The sequence below is a fragment of the Dipteris shenzhenensis genome, chromosome 24, assembly GCF_047967505.1.
Source record: "Dipteris shenzhenensis isolate YYH24624 ecotype China chromosome 24, Dip_SZ_1.0, whole genome shotgun sequence".
NCBI lineage: Eukaryota > Viridiplantae > Streptophyta > Polypodiopsida > Gleicheniales > Dipteridaceae > Dipteris > Dipteris shenzhenensis.
Genome location: NC_141619.1, coordinates 7,513,030 through 7,529,380, shown reverse-complemented (window position 1 = coordinate 7,529,380; position 16,351 = coordinate 7,513,030). Strand labels below are relative to the sequence as shown.

The 16,351-nt window shown below is 46.3% G+C and overlaps 1 protein-coding gene across 2 annotated transcripts in view; it reads right to left on the bottom strand.

Annotated features, from left to right (window-relative positions):
* The window catches only part of ENOC (cytosolic enolase), a 56,279-nt gene that overhangs the window by 32,988 nt on the left and 6,940 nt on the right, over nt 1-16,351 (bottom strand). The gene's annotated exons all lie outside the window — the stretch shown is intronic.

Sequence of the window (16,351 nt, the reverse complement as noted above, 5' to 3'; positions counted from 1 at the left end):
AACTGGAGCTGAAATCAGAAACGGAAACCCGGCACCATGGTGGCTCTCCGATGTGGGCTGCAAAGATCTCCCAGATTTGCGTCTGTCGAGTTGCCTCATGCTGTGGCGGAGGGCGTGGTCTCCTTGATCCCTATATCCGATGGGCTATGTCAAGAGTGACTCCTCGTCTCAGGCGGTCCTCTCTAAGGAGGGCGGATATAGGTCGAACCTCAATAGTACGCGCTCTGGTCACTCTTCGTGCCGTGTGTGGACTTTGTGTCCCTTGCTCGGAGGTACCATGTCGTCCCGCTCCGCTTATCCACAGTGCCCGATAGAAGTCCGTGACATGTCCCTGTGCTCGGTCTACCTCAACATCCTGTGACACTATACCTGCCTCCTACTATCTGATCTGTCATGAAAGCATATCTTTGTGCTATCGCATCTCAATCAAATAGAGCCCAATGCGGACTTGGCCCTGGAAATGGATCGGTCATGAGAGAGAACCAAAGCCGTGTCCCTCCTGAAAGAGGTAGTGGTATAGCCCCCGGATCTGTCAATCGCACATCCGTTGTTGTCTAGGTATGCCTACGGCTCTCTGTCACGGGGGCGTGATTCTAATTATTAGAATTTACGTGTGACAACCCAAGCCCTAGAGTGGTAAAAAGGCATAACCTAGTAGCATAACCTAGAGGGCCAAGGGCAAGGAGCAAGTGGGTCAAAGAGGGGTAAAAATCCCCTAGCTAACTTTAGCATCAATGGCCCAAAAATGGGGCTAGGGTGCTTTTCCAGCAAGGGGGGGGGGGGGGGGGGGGGGCTTCAGTTTGCATGTGCAAGCTTGGGGAGGACTCCAGGGGAGCAGCATGGACAGGTCCAACATATTGCCGGGCAGTCGGATTGCTTTCACCTTGCATTTACAAGTGTTGTACGCTTGAGGGACCTTCTAAGTGCCCGGGACAGCTTGGATTTGCTGTCCTGCTGGTTGAAGCCTTCCAAGGGATAGATCGGGCTGTCATATTGGTCGCCAGTTGCCAAGAGTCTGTCAAGCTTGTGTTCTCGTTGATTTCTGACTAGCTAGTCTGGTTCAACAGGGTTTGGTTGAGCCAAAAGTTGCCAGATACTAGGTATTTTGGTTGTTGGATGCCCTACTCTTGCCTGAGATTGCCCACATATTTTTGCAAGAATGGCCATGGAGTTTGCACTGTGTTTTAATCCCTTTGCCAACCGCAGTAAGGCTGCTTGAGTATTCAATTGATTGATCTCTCGGGTGTTGTGCAAAGTCGAGGCTTTGTTGTATTTTGATCTCACTTAATATAATTAAAGAAATACCGCAAGGGGCACCAACGACTTTGGGGCCAATCTGGTGTCTGGTACGGGGATTGTGTGTTGGAAGGTTATTTGTTCGCTGTCTTGAATCTTAGTGATTTGCTCATTATTTCGGATTTACCGCCCTTTGGAGAACCCCAAGGCTAGTGACATTGGATCTGTTGCCGAGACTTGAGCCATCTTTCTCACGAGGTGAGCCCGTGACTGTGGCTGGGCAAGCACAGGCAGCTGGAAGTAATTGCAGCCAAGTAAATTCAGCAAACATGTCTCATCGTGAAAGGTCGCACACTACAGTCTATTCTGGACTCAAGGCAAGAAGTTAGGAACAGTCACAGGAATCTCAAGAACAAGAATCCCTTGGGGATGAATATTATCAGGATGAGGAGCAAGTTCAAGAACAACCACCTTTTGGGCAACAGGTTTTTTGGCAACAAGCTTTCGGACAGCAAGCTTTTGGACTGCAAGCTTATGGGCAGCAAGTCTTTGGACAGCTGGATCAGGAAGAAACTTCTAATCAGTCTAAGCAGGTGGAAGAAGACAAGGGAGACAAGGGAGATGCCACGCTGAAATTGTAGTTGGCGAGCGCGATGGATATGTTTACTCAGCTCACTCAGAATCCTCATATTCAGAAACTTCTTAATCCTCCGAAGAAGGATAAGAAGAAAAAGAAGAAAGCACACAGGCAACAGTCTGGTGCTCAGCCAGGTAATGGACAGCCGAACATTATGCCACAGGTAATAGACAGCCGAACATTATGCCACAGGTTCCTAAGCAACAATCTGTTTTTGGCTCTGGCACCAGGATGAATGACCAAGGCAGTAATTTTCAATATTTTAATTCCGGGCACCAAGTTTTCCCTCAGTCCACAATGTATCCAGGTTATTTTGGGGGAGATTCGGTGTTCCAGGCCATGGTTGGACACCCTAATGAAGGCATGGGTATGGCTGGAAACTTCCCAATGGAGTCTCAGCTTGGTATGCAGGGTTTCCAGAGACAGATGCTTGGAGGACTGCAGGCTGGAATGCCAAACGTGATGCAACCTGGCATGCCAAACATGATGCACGCTGGAATGCCTAATATGATGTATGGAAACATTGGGATGCAACCAGGGATGCAAGGAGGCATGGGAAATCCTATGGGAATGTTTTGGATGTCACGTATGGGACCCGGAGTGGTCAATCCATCTAAAGGAAATGGAAAAAGGGCACACAGCATGGGTAACATGATGCAGCCACCGTTTTTGCAACAAGCAATCTATGACAATTTGGCCCCGAGAGGCAAAGTAAAGGTTCAAAGAAGGAGGTTCGGGCGTAAAATTTGAAACTTTTAATGGGAGGTTGGATTTAAGCCAGTATTTGCAGCCTCGTGGTTGACTACACTTTTGAGGTGGAGGTGATGACCGCATGGCACAAGCTCGATGCTGAGAATTGTGTCAATTTGGAGGCTTATAACAAGAAGTTTTGGGCAGCTTTATTGCATGTTAGTTCCTATAGGCTTGTACCATTGTCAGGGACTATTGTACAAAGACAGGTGTCAAACATGCTCCAATTGATTGAAAATGCCAACACGGCGTATGCCCTTATGCAGGGGAGGACTACAGGGTTCAAAGGACGCAAAACGGAGAAGAGTGGCAAGCCTTTTAAGGCTTCTTTTGTTGCAGGCCAGTGACGCAAGATGGGCCAACCTAGGTTCAAGAGGCTAACTTTTGAGGAAACCTGATGAGGCAAAATAAATGTTTTTATTGTAGGGAGGAAGGCCATCAATCTTGGGAATGCCCAAATAAGAAAAGGAAACAGCCTACTGAAGAAAAGGAGCAGGAGAGTGAATAGAAGGGTAAGAAGTCAAAACCGTGTGTGGGGCTCGTGCTTAATGTGATTGGTTAGGGGCAGAATGATGATAAGTCAGAGTTATGGCTTGGGGCAAAGTATGTGATCAAACTTGCTTAATCTTCTCTGACCCCGGAGCTTGAGCCAATTTAATCTCGCCAAAACTAGCAGGTAAGTTGGGAATCCGTCCAAAGGAGATGGGGCCGCTTTGTGAAGTTGATATGGCCAACCCCGGGTTCAGCTCTCCTATCACTCCGATCATTGGAAAGTTGAGGCTACACATTCAGAGCTATGTGGACACAAAGGAGTCTATATTATGCCCTTGTTTGGATGTGATATTTTGCTGGGTATACCCTGGTGTTACAGGGTGCAGGCACTCACAGGGAAAAGATGTTGGAAAGGTCACCTCCCCATCTGTAAGCCCCCATATGAAGAGAGCATGGGGGAGGGAGACCTAGGGCAAGGTATGCCCAGAGAGAGAGGGCGACAGATGGCACAACAAAGGCACCTGCATGGCGGGCCAAGTGGCGAGGGTAGTGGGCACAGGGCTGGCAGGTGGCGGGGTAAGCAGTCCAAAGGGGCTGGGCCCTGCATGGAACAAAGGGCCAGCAAAGGGCCCTAAATAGGGCTGGATAGGCAGCCAACCAGCCAACCATCTGGTCAGTCGGTTAGGGCTGCTACAGACCAGCCAGTCGGCCCAATTAAAGCTGGCTGGTCGGTTGGTTCTGGAGGGCCTTGTGCCCTATATAAGGAGGGCCTTTGTGCCCTCATATCTCATTCTCAGGAGCAGCAGATTTACAGCAGACAGGAGCAGCAGTTAAGGCTTCCTTGGGCCTTTTCCCAAGAGCTGAAGGAGACCTGAAGAGGGCTGCACACTGAGCTAGTAAGTGCTGCCCACCTAGGCTGGTTTCCAGACAGCAAGGTGGGAGGATCATTCTGGACAGGAAGTCTACAGACGCTTGAGGTGGAGCACGCGGGCTCGAGCCTAGAGATAGCTGGTAGATAGGAGAAGGGCCTTGTGGTAAGATTAAGGACCACACCATTGGTGGGACTCTGATCTATCTCTTCTGTATTGTGTCCATAGCTTTGGACGGAAATATATTATTTTGGTGTCTTCTATATTTGGCTGGTTCATTGTCTATTGAAGAGTCTGCACATCTATGCTATGCACATAAGTTCAAGAAGTTTGTGATTCCACACCCCACACCACACTGTGTGAGCTCCTGGGCGATTCTATCAGTCTTCCGCTGTGCGTACCCTCTGTTGGTCGATTTCTAACAAAAGACTCCTGTTTTGGATGTAAAACTCAAGGGTGAATGTGTCCCCATTGTATCGTCTTCTACCATTACTTCCGTAATGAAAAAGAATATTTCTGCTTACTTGATTTTTGCAAAAGAAACTCAACCAGAAGACATTAGGTCTCAGCTTTCTGGGCTAGAAAAGCACCAGACAGATTTTCTTTATGAGTTTAAAGATCGTTTTCCTAAGTCTTTGCCAAGTGAATTGCCACCAAAAAGACCTGAGGATCATGCCATTGACATAATCCTAGGGAGCAGCCCAAACAACACACCGCCATACAGGGTAAGTGCAGCTTAGCATGAAGAAATTATGAGCCAGGTCAATGACTTGCTTCAGAAAGGGCTCATAAGGCCAAGCTTCTCCCCTTTTGCTCGCCGGTTTTATTGGTACAACAAAAGGATAGATCTCAGAGGATGTGCATTGACTACCGTGCACTCAACAAGATCACCATCAAGAACAAGTTCCCAATTCCTCATATAGATAATATTCTAGACAGGTTGGAGGGATCTAATATGCTTAGTCGCATCGACTTGAAGAGCGGATACCATCAGATTCAGATCCGACCAGAAGATATGCACAAACCTGCTTTTCAGATCATCTTTGGTTTGTATCAGTATCTTGTTATGCCATTTGGTTTGACTAATGCTTCGGCCACGTTCAATCAAATCATGGACAGGATTTTCCAAGAACCCAAGGCTTTTGTTGGTACATCTTTCATAACTTTATCATTTTCTCAAAGAATGAGGAGGAGCACAAGAAACCTCTGGCTATCATGTTTGAAGAGCTAAGAAAACATCAGCTGGTTATTAATGCAAAGAAGAGTGAATTCTTCATGACAAAGATTCAATTTTCGGGGCACATAGTGTTGAATGATGGAGTCAAGATGGATACGTCCAAGGTGGAAGCAATCCGATCGTGGCCAATACTCAAGAATGTTCACGAAGTGCGGAGCTTTTTGGGTTTATGCTCCTACTACAAACGGTTCATCAGGTACTTTGCTGAGATTGCTTCATCGTTGCATGCTCTACAGAAGAAATAGGTGCCTTTTCAATGGACTAAGAAGGAGAAATCAGCTTTTGAAGAGCTGAAGGAAAAGTTATGCTCCGATCCCGTGCTAATCTTACCACATCTCAGAAAACCCTTTGTTGTTGAGTGTGATGCTTGTGGCAACAACATAGGAGGTGTTTTGATGCAAGATGGTCGGGTTATAGCCCATGAGAGCAGGGTATTACAGCAAACTAAGCAGAATTGCAGATTTGTGATAAAGAAATGCTTGCTGTAATTCATGCTTTGTCCACGTGGAAGCACATTTGTTGGGTGCTGATTTTTATGTACAGAGTGATCATTCTTCCTTGCACTACTTTCTTACTCAGAGGAAACTATCTGAGAAGCATATGAGGTGGGCAAACTTCTTGTCTACATTCCATTTTCAGATTGTTCATGTTGCACGCAAGAAGAATGTTGTGGCTGATGCCTTATCCAAGAGACCCGTGCCTGATGCGGTTTCCAAGAAACGGCAAGTTTCGGCAATGACTATTGCTTATCATAGCGAGTTGGATGCTATGAAGGAGCAATATGCTGAAGATGATGACTTTGCAAGGATATTTGATCATTATACTCTAAGGAAGGCTTCCTTTTCATGCATAGATGCTTGTGTGTCACAAAGCAGTTGAGGCCGAAGGTACTTACAGAAAGTCATGTTCCACCGTATGCACAAGGCATAGAGGTATTGATGCCACGGTGAAGGCTGTTGAGCACTTCTTTTACTTGCCAACTTTCAAACGGGATGTTGAGGCATTTGTCAGGACATACATCACTTGTCGCACGCTTAGCAAACAGCCCCACTTCATTCTAGAGAAGAAGATTTCAGCAGATCAAATGGCAAAGTTTTTTCTGTACAACATCTTCAAGTATCATGGTATGCCGCAGTCTATCATCAATGACAAGGATCCACAGATGACGAGTCTTTTCTGGAGAGGACTTTTTGAAAATATGGGTACCACTCTTAAGTTATCATCCTCTCACTCCACGAGGCAGCCCCCCCTGACGCCCTTCCCCTAGGGAAGACAGCGTGTGGGAGGTGGTAGCCAACATCACGGCTTGGAACATTTGGGTGGCTCGCTGCAGTCTCGTGATGGGAGAGCACCCAGTTCCACCCTCGGCTACCTTGGTTGCCATCTGGCAGGATATCATTTATACTCTACGGTCCACCTGGGAGCATGGGACACCAGGCTCCAGAGCAACTATTGAGAGGCGTGCTCGTTTCTGCAAGGCTTGGCCTGCAGGTGTTTTCTACATCTTCACTCTGCGAGGGATTTGCTGGCTGTATAGTCCCCCCACTTGGCTGTTAGCCCCAATTCCCGAGATCCCCTAGGCAGTGAGCTGGGCTTCTCTAGAACAGGCCGGGTTTTTCTTTCAACCTTTTCCGGTTTTTTTCATACTCAACACCTTCGGGGCTGTTGTCATGTATGAAATCTTTCAAGCATTAATAGAAGGTTCCTTTCTTTGAAAAAAAAAAAAGTTGTCATCCTCTTTTCATCCACAGACAGAGGGACAGTCGGAGGAGGCTAACTCCATAGCTTTGGATCTTTTGAAGTGCTATGTTTCAGAGCACAAGGCAAAATGGGAGCAGTATTTGCCACTCCAAGTTTGCTTACAACAATACAATACATACTGCTACAAGTAAAGCACCTTTCGATGTAAGATGGAAGGACAAATCGATACAAGATGTAAGATTGTGGAAGATGGAAGGAAAGTTTTGTTGGGACAAATCGATGTAATGGGATCATAGCAAGGGTCATAAGGTCTATGATTGTGATTGTGATCACATGAGTGTGTGTGTGTGTAGGTGTGACTGATGATGTGTCAGTCAGTAGGTTTGATTGAGAGAATCAGGGATTGATTATAAAATCAAAGGATTCCATCATGAGATCATCGATGATGTCAAAAATGTATACTCTCTTGCCTATATATTGGGCATTCTCCATGAATAAAGTGTTCTGTTTATGATCCATTGCTTCTGTTGTGCTCCACTTTAACATGGTATCAGAGCCTTTCCACCCTCCTTGAGCCTCCACCCACGTCCTAGAGCCACCTCATCATCTTCTTCAACCTTCTTCCACCTCTTCCATGTCTATCCCATTTTCCCCAATTCTGCCAGAATCTTGCAACATCGATTTCTCCACATCCGACCGTTAACTTTCAAAATCCTTCCGGCTGCAGCTTCCCCACACTAGGGCACACATTCTCACCGTTCAGATCTGCGAAAGTTTGCTGCCATTGACTGTGCTGCTTCATTCTTTGCTCGCCGATCTTGCTCGCAATTCTGCCTACTGGAGTTCAATTTCATAAATTCCTCTTAGTAGCAGCTGGGTGATGCTATGAGCTTGATGCTCATGAATTTTGAGCTTTGGTTGATTCGTATTTGAAGAGAAATCATCATTTCTCTGCCCGAATTTGCAGCAGCTCTCCCGAACAACAGCGCGCACATTTTCGCCCATCCTTTGGTGTGGAATTTGCCTGGTATATGCACTTCACTTCTGCATAAAAAGCCCCCTCATTGCCTCTCTGATTGATGCGAATTTCAGCCTCCAGCTTCGCTCTGCTCGATTTGGGGGTTTCTCTCAAATCTCCTTCATGGCTGAAGCATTGCAAGTGGTTAGATGCTCAAAATTTTCCTTGTTTATCATTTTTCACTTTTGGTTTTGGTCATCTGCCCATATAATGTCTTCTAGCATCGATTCAAGATTGATCTTTGGGTTGCTGTCCAGTTTGACTATGTTTGACTATGTATATGTTTGGATGGTGAGTTTCATTGACAACAATGATGAAGCCTATTTGATGCTTGAAGGTGACTCTGTGATGAATGTAGTTTCTATCATGATAGTTGAAGGCTATTTGCACTTGGATGGTCATATTTTGCCTTACATTCATGTATTGCCTTATGAGTCATGTGAACCTTACCTTTGTACAAGAGTAGACACTACCCTTGTTGCAATGACAAGTGGTAAGACCCTCTTATCCATGATGAAGATTGAACATCCCAAGAAGATCACACACATTAAAGAAGAGGAGCTTACCAAGGAAGCTCAAAGTGACATAATGGTGGCATGGAAATGACGTCGCAAAAGGAGTGCTACCATCAAGGGGGGGAATTTCCCCACATCTTCAAAGTAGATTTTTTAGTGTGTGGTCAATAAGGTTCTCTGCCATGACTAGTCCCCCTTAAATGATTGTGAGTCTTATGTTTTACCTTGTTGGATCTAAGGGTATTCCCATGTCCATTCTCCCAATTGTAAACCAAGAGCCAAATTCGGAGTGAGATCATGTTGGAGCAAGGGTGTCCAAATGAGTCTACTGCCGATGCAACCGGAGTGAGTCTAGGTTGTGGATCATGTGTGTTGCCACTAGAGGTGGGCAAGCCATGAGGTTCCCATAGACTACTGCTAGGGGTGAGGTCATCAATTTGTGGGGGGGTATGTTGGGACAAATCGATGTCATGGGATCATACCAGGGGTCATAAGGTCTATGATTGTGAGTGTGATCACATGAGTGTGTGTGTGTAGGTGTGACTGATGATGTGTCAGTCAGTAGGTGTGATTGAGAGAATCAAGAAGTGATTATAAGATCTAAGGATTCCATCCTGAGATCATCAATGATGTCAAAGATGTATACTCTCTTGCCTATATATTAGGCATTCTCCATGAATAAAGTGTTCTGTTTATAATCCATTGCTTCCGTTGTGCTCCACTTTAACAAGTTCCACCCATTTTGCACACCAAGGATAAGATCTTTGAAGTTGATCAGTACGTGGAGAATTTGGATGAGGCCCAAGCCTAAAGTGGTTAAAAGGCTAACCTAGTCGGTCCCCCCTGACAGCCTAGCTCCTCCTCCTCCTAGGGCGGACAGTGTTTGGGAGGTGGTAGCCAACATCATGGCTTGGAACATTTGGGTAGCTCGCTGCAGTCTTGTGATGGGAGAGCACCCCGTTCCACCCTCGGCTACCTTGGTTGCCATCTGGCAGGATATCGCCTACATTCTACGGTCCACCTGGGAGCGTGGGACTCTAGGATCCAAGGCGACTATTGAGAGGCGTGCTCGTTTCTGCAAGGCTTCGCCTGCAGGTGTTTTCTAGATCTTCACTCCGTGAGGGATTCGCTGGCTGTATAGTCCCCCCACTTGGCTGTTAGCCCCAGTTCCAGAGATTACCCAGGCAGTGAGCTAGGTTTCTCTGGAACAGGCCAGTTTCTTTCTTTCAGCCTTTTCCGGTCTTTTCCATACTCAGCACCTTCGGGGCTTCTGTCTTGTATGAAATCTTTCAAGCATTAATAGAAGGTCCCTTTCTTTGGGGGGAAAAAAAAAGGCTAACCTAGTGCGTTAATTCCTAGGGCCAAGGGCAAGGGGCAAGTGGGTTAGAGAGGGGTAAATTTCCCCTAGCTAACTTTAGCATCAGTGGCCCAAAAGTGGGGCTAGGGTGCTTTTCCAGCAAGGGGGGGGCTTTAGTTGTGCATGCACGAGGGAGCAGCGACCAGCAGCCACGTACTTTCCCACGCCAAGAATCAGATGCATGCTTGCTGGAACAGGTCGACTTGCTGACTCAAGCCTTCCAGCTCCAGTCGCACCTTGCCAGAGCCCATAGAGGTGCTACCCTTCCAGTCGTAGGTGACCACGAGGGTGCCAGGGAGATTTCACAGATATTTTGGGGCTGTCAGGAGCAAGTCGTAGGCATATGGAGCAGCCAGGAACCATTCGCAGGTGTCTAGGGCTGTTTGGATCCGTCGTAGGTGACCAAAAGCAGCAGAAAGCACTTCGCCGGTTCCCAAGTGCAATGGCTAGGATTGCCAAGAGCTTGTGAGACTGCAAGAGGAGCCTTTTGCTGGTTCGCAGCTTAAAGGCAGTCGGATAGCTTTCGCCTTGCTTTTACAGGTGTTGTATGCTTTAGGGACCTTTCCAGGTGCCTGGGACAGCTTGGATTTGCTGCCCTGCTGATTGAAGCCTTCCAGGGCTGTTAGATTGGTCGCCAGTTGCCAGGAGTCTGCCAAGCTTGTGTTCATGTTGGTTTCTGCCTAGCTAGCCTGGTTGAGCCAGAGGTTGCGAATTTCTGGGTATTTTGGTAGTTGGATGCCCTACTCTTGCCCACAAACTTTTGCCGGGATGGCCATGGAATTTGCACTAGGTTTTGATGCCTTTGCCAACCGCAATAAGGCCTCTTGAGTATTTAGTTGATTGATCTCTCGGGTGTTGTGCAAAGTCAAGGCTTTGCTGTATTTTGATCTCACTGAGTATACTTAAAGAAATACCACAAGGGGCGCCGACGATTTTGGGGCCAATCTAGTGTATGGTGCGGACCAGGGGCATCCTAGCTCTTGGATTGTGTGTTGGAAGTTTATTTGTTCGCTGTCTTGAATCTGCTAAGTGGCTGTAATTAAGTGATTTGCTCATTATTTTGAATTTACTGCCCTTTGGAGAACCCCAAGGCTGCCTCAATCCCAAGCTGATGTGATGACACCCGCACCTGTCCAATGGCTATCCTCAATGCATGTGAAACTCCTCTATCCTCGAGGTACTAGCGTCTGATGATGAGTCCATCCTCCAATACTCTCAAGAAGTGGTTGTGATAGAATTGGATCTTGGTAGGGAACTCTTGGTCCCTGCCCCCCAGCCCAAGATGTACATAACTGGAGATCTAGCCATATGATACAGTAATCTCATCTCAAGGGATCGACTCGGGTGGTGCATCCATGTTCTACTGGAAGGTAGGAAGCCAATCGATTTGGATACCCTGACTAACGAACCATGTGGACACGCGTGCATACCATACTGAATCAGCCCCACTCTCTGGTAGCCGTATGGATGACTCTAGTGCTAGTCTTGGTAAGCTTGAAAACATAGCCTCTCTGGTCGTGCCAAAGCTCCTTGTCCACATGTGAGCCGTGCTTTGGCTGCATGAACCATCCTGAAGGCTGGCCCTGTTAAAACTTCCCCAAGTATGTGTAAGACTACACTATCTCCACTGGCTCACCCCGGTAAGTGAAACTATGTCGGTGCAGCACAATGCATGAGGTGTTGAAGATCATGACCTTGGTCTTCCTAAGGTTGCCTGTCAACTCTCTCTCTCTCTACACAACACTCTAAGGCCTCCAGGTGCCTCTGCAGCCCCTCTGCTAAGGATGATATAAGGACTATGTCATCCCCATATAGCAGTATTTGTATCGTCAAGTCTGCCAGCAATGATCCCTCGCCTCCTAGGCGGTCAATAAAAGATATGATCTCATCAATCTAAGCCTGAAGAGAATCGATGAAAGAGGGCATCCCTGCTTCACACCGATGGTGCTCTCAACCCAATCTAATAGGCCTCTCGGGGCATGAACTCTCCCTCTAACAGACTCATACAAGCTCATCACCCCCCAAATCAAAATCTCTGGAAACTGCATCTCCCAAAGCCTCCTAATCATGGCACCTCGATCTCGCCTCCTCAACGATGCCTTCAAGGTGAAGCCATGATCAAGGATGGAGTATTGTCGTCGGAAGCCTGGAGCCCACTGCCCCTATGCCTCTGTGTGACAGCTGCTGCTGATCTCGCACTCTACTATCGACCCATATATCTTGGCCAAAGTGTGGCCAATCATAAGAGTGTGGTAGTTCCCAATATCCAAGGGATCCCCTACTTTCTGTATAGGCACAATGGCGGTAGTGCTCCAAGTGTATGGAAAGCCATGGCATACAGTGTGATTAAACATCCGCGCTAAAATCAAAGCTAGGCCCTCTTGTCCATGTGTGAAATGTTCAATCCGTAGTCCCTCATGATCCTGAGCTCTCCGGTTATGGAGCCGGCGGAGTGCACCCTGTACATTCTGTGCCATGAACAAATGACATGTGATGGACCTAGGCATAGAGGACATCGGGTTGTGTCTGCATTGGGACGTCATAGAGTGAGCTCACATAAGTGTGCCAGTCCCCTCAGATAGAAGCCCCCATAATTGATGATAGGTCTCACCCTCGGAATGATCAAATCACCTCCTCCATCTTGTGTGAGAGGAAGCCCGCCTCTTACAACGTGTCAATCCTTATGAAATCCGTTGCGCCTCACGAGTGAGGTTTGCATCCGAGAGCTCACACGTTAAATGGCTCACATAGACTGGGTCAAGAGCATGATCAAAATGGATCTCGACACGAGTGGGTATGGGAGGGACTCTCCCTATGGCTGGCATGGTAGCTGAGATGCTAAAAGCTAGGTATGAATGGTCAGCACCGAGCGGAAGGAGGGAGGCACAGTAAAGTCATGTATCCATGGTGCAAAGGCCAAGGGACCTATCAAGTTATCCATTGTACTTGTCCCTCCACCGTGTGGGAAACAAATGAGCCTGCCAAATGACGGCCATATTTGGAGGCCATTATATATAATCAAGTCATGGATAGCTCCCAAACTCAAGTCGATGTCACTCGTACCATGTCACGTGTGGTGCATCTACTGAGTGTCTCAATATCCTGAGCTCTACTGGATCTATTCTGGTACTACGGTGTGCACGGCAGATAGGGGATTGCAGGACAGGGCACCTACCGCGAGAAGGTCGCAGGACAGGGGCACAAGCAGGGCGGGGGTGTACGGAGCTGAGGACCGGGTTGAAAGCGGGGCTGAGGGGCTGAGAGCGAGGGCTGAGGGGGCTGTCTGCAGTCCATATCAAAGCATAACTTTGAAAGAGTGCTCGACCAGCCTTGAGCAGCCACTGAAGCCTACACAGAGGTGCATGGCAGAAGAGGACTTTCCGTCAAAGGGTGCAGCAAACAAAGCCTTGTTTAGTGCATTACCTCAGGGATTGTTTCTAGAGGTGTTGGTACATATTTGGCAAGTTTTTAGTACATGGTTTGTACTGGCAAAAAACATTTGTCAGGACTTGACTGAACTCAGCCACATTCGAGTCTTGTCTCATAATACTTATGTCTTCAAAACTTTTCTTACATTGCAATAATCGTAGAAAACTGGAGAAATGGGAAACTAGGACCATGCAGAGGGCATTTATTGATAAGGGCTGCTCCTCAAAGGCCGTTTTTCCAGGGTTGCATTACAAGAGGCAAAGTGATAATATTTGTAGGGTGAAACTTACTGGAGTTCTTCACATGCTCAGCTTGTATAGGCTTGGGTTACACACTTTGCTAAGCAATTTGGGATCACCCTTTCCCCTTCACAAGCTATGATGTTGGCAAGGCAAGAACTACTTCATCATGTCAGTCCTATCCTAACTCCTCATCAGGCCATGGAAATTGAGGCCCCTTTTGAGGAAAGAGAATTAAAGGAGGCAATCAACTCTTGTGCCAAATGGAAATCTCCGGGAAGGGATGGTGTTACAGTGGAGTTCTTGAAATTTTGGGATGCCATTTCACGTCCACTATTATATATGATCAATCATGCTAGGGAAACTGAACCTATGCCTGCTTCTTGGAATAACGGATTGGTTATATTATTTCATAAGAAGCATTTATGCGAATCTTTTGTGGATTGAAGGCCCATTACACTCATGCATGTTATGTTGCTAAAATGATTGTGAGTCGTATCAAAGGTTTTTTGCATCAGGGCACTCTGCCCAGTATGAATTCATTCCTCGAAGACACATCATGGAAAATGTTACTAATGCTTATGTGGGGATTGAATATGCCAAATAACTGAAAGCGATATTTCATGCCTTATGCACTCTATCATTAGTTTGGCAGCTGGATTGCAGTTTAATTTCCAAAAGTCCAAGCTTCTTTCTAGGCATGAAAAAGACTAGCATCATGTTTTACGGCCTAGGAAAATAGTTTCGCCTACGCAGCTTGTGCATCATCTTGGTAACCCTTTGGACCAACAAGTAGACTAGGTGCTTGCAAAGGCGAGAAAGAAACTTGAATACTGGAAGCTAGCTACTTGGCCCTTACGTGTTCGTTTTTGCATCGTGCCATCTGTTTTGGTTGCCTGTGTGCAATTTTCCTTACCTTTCGTTATGTTCACTAACCAGGATATCAATTCTTTCATGTCCACTGTTATGAAGCTTTTTTGGCAATTTCATCATGGACGTAATCACTAGATCATCTGTGCTCGTCGAAAATGCATGGGGGATTGAATATTTTGAATACACGTGCAAAAAAGGTGATTTAATTCATGCAAGATGACCAACCCTGGGTTTATATAATGCGTGAGTTGATTTCGCATTTATCTACAAATGACTTTGGTCACTGGAAACCCACTCAACGGGATTTTATGCTTGGGCAGATGGATGGCACGGTCAAGGGTTGCCCTTTTATTTCCCATTTACTTTCTGACTAGAAAAATATACTTTCCCATGTTAAATGGAAAGGCAAGGATGCATTATTGGAAAATTCTTTACGTGCGGAGAGTTTCCATTGGTCGAAAGTGTTCTCAAATCCTTTAGCCATGTAGAAGCCCCATCGCTCATATTTTCTTTGGTCTAAAGGTTTATCCTCTTGTGGGTGATGTGCTAAACAATGCGGGTATGATGTTCTTTTCCTAAGGTAGTCAAAAGATTTAGCTTGGGACAGTATTATAGATCCCTCTGGCTCATATTTTCTTTGGTCTAAAGGATTATCCCGTGTGGGTGATGTGCTAAAGGATGCAGGTATGATGTTATCTTTTCCTGAGGTAGTCAAAAGATTTGGCTTGGGACAGCATTACAGATCCCTCTAACGCTTACTATCACAGATGATGCATGATTTACAGGCACTCGTCATGAGATCATGGAACGCCTCAAAGAGTGGGCTCTTATTTCGGATGATCCTACTTGATGTTCGAAGTTTTGCTCCCCTCCCCTTGGGTTTCGGCTCATGCAAATTGTATTTGGCTTTTGACTCGTACTCCCAGAAGGTGGAGGGAAAAGTTGAATTATATTTGGGCTAGCAAACTTTCTCTTCCGCAACAGGTTTTTCGATGGCTAGTTCTCTCTTTTGGACAAATCTTGGCACATTGTAATGTTGCGCCTCCGTTTTGTCGACAATATCTGTCCTCACAGGAGACAATGCCTCGTCTCCTTTGGCATTGCCCAAACTCTCGTGATTTTTTGTTGTTTCTGGAATCTGCAACAACGCCTACAGGCACACTTTTCCACTACGTGCTTTGGCAAGCATTTGTGGTTGTTTAGTGTACATCCTAGCAGGTAGGGATATGATCTCTTCTTCATTTGGGTTCGTTATTGGGCACTATGGACTCTATGGAAGGATCAAAATCATAGGATCTTTGGTACCCCGTCTCTTGCTAAGTACTTCTTTTTTCGAGCCTCCTTATGGCAATCGTTTTTTTATTGTCTGCAGGATCGGAATATTGATTATCTTGCTTACTTGTCTTATACAAACGTCTTCTGATACATTGTAGCTTAGAGTTTTCTTTTCTTGGGACTGATTTCTGTAATTAAGGCAACAAGTGTGTGTGTGTGAGTGCGCGCGCGCTCATGTGTGTGTTCATTTTTGTTGATCTTTCAGCTAAGAAAGATTATCATCTTTTACTTCCGCAGCCATGGATTCAACAGCATGGAAATCATTTATGGCATCTCAATAAGCCCCTTGCTTGATGGAAGGGTTGTCTTCGGCAAATCTAGGGCAGTAAGCTTCCTCTCAACCAGCATGTTTTCTTATGGCGATCTTTGATGGGGGCCATACCACTTGGATCTTTATTGGTTGCACGACATATAGCCTCCTCGACATGCCCTGTGTGCTTTGCATTCCAAGGAGTTTGTGCAACATCTTTTCTGGACTTGTCTTGCCACTCATAATTTTCTTCCCAAGCTAAGAGCTGGTCTTCGTGCACGTTTTTTGGGGATGTCCTTTAGCAGGCAGTTTTGGTTATTCGGCAGATATACCTCTACACCTAATTATGAGATTAGTTCTTCTATTGGTGCCGTTACTAGGCGTTGTGATTGTTATATCATGCTCGTAACATT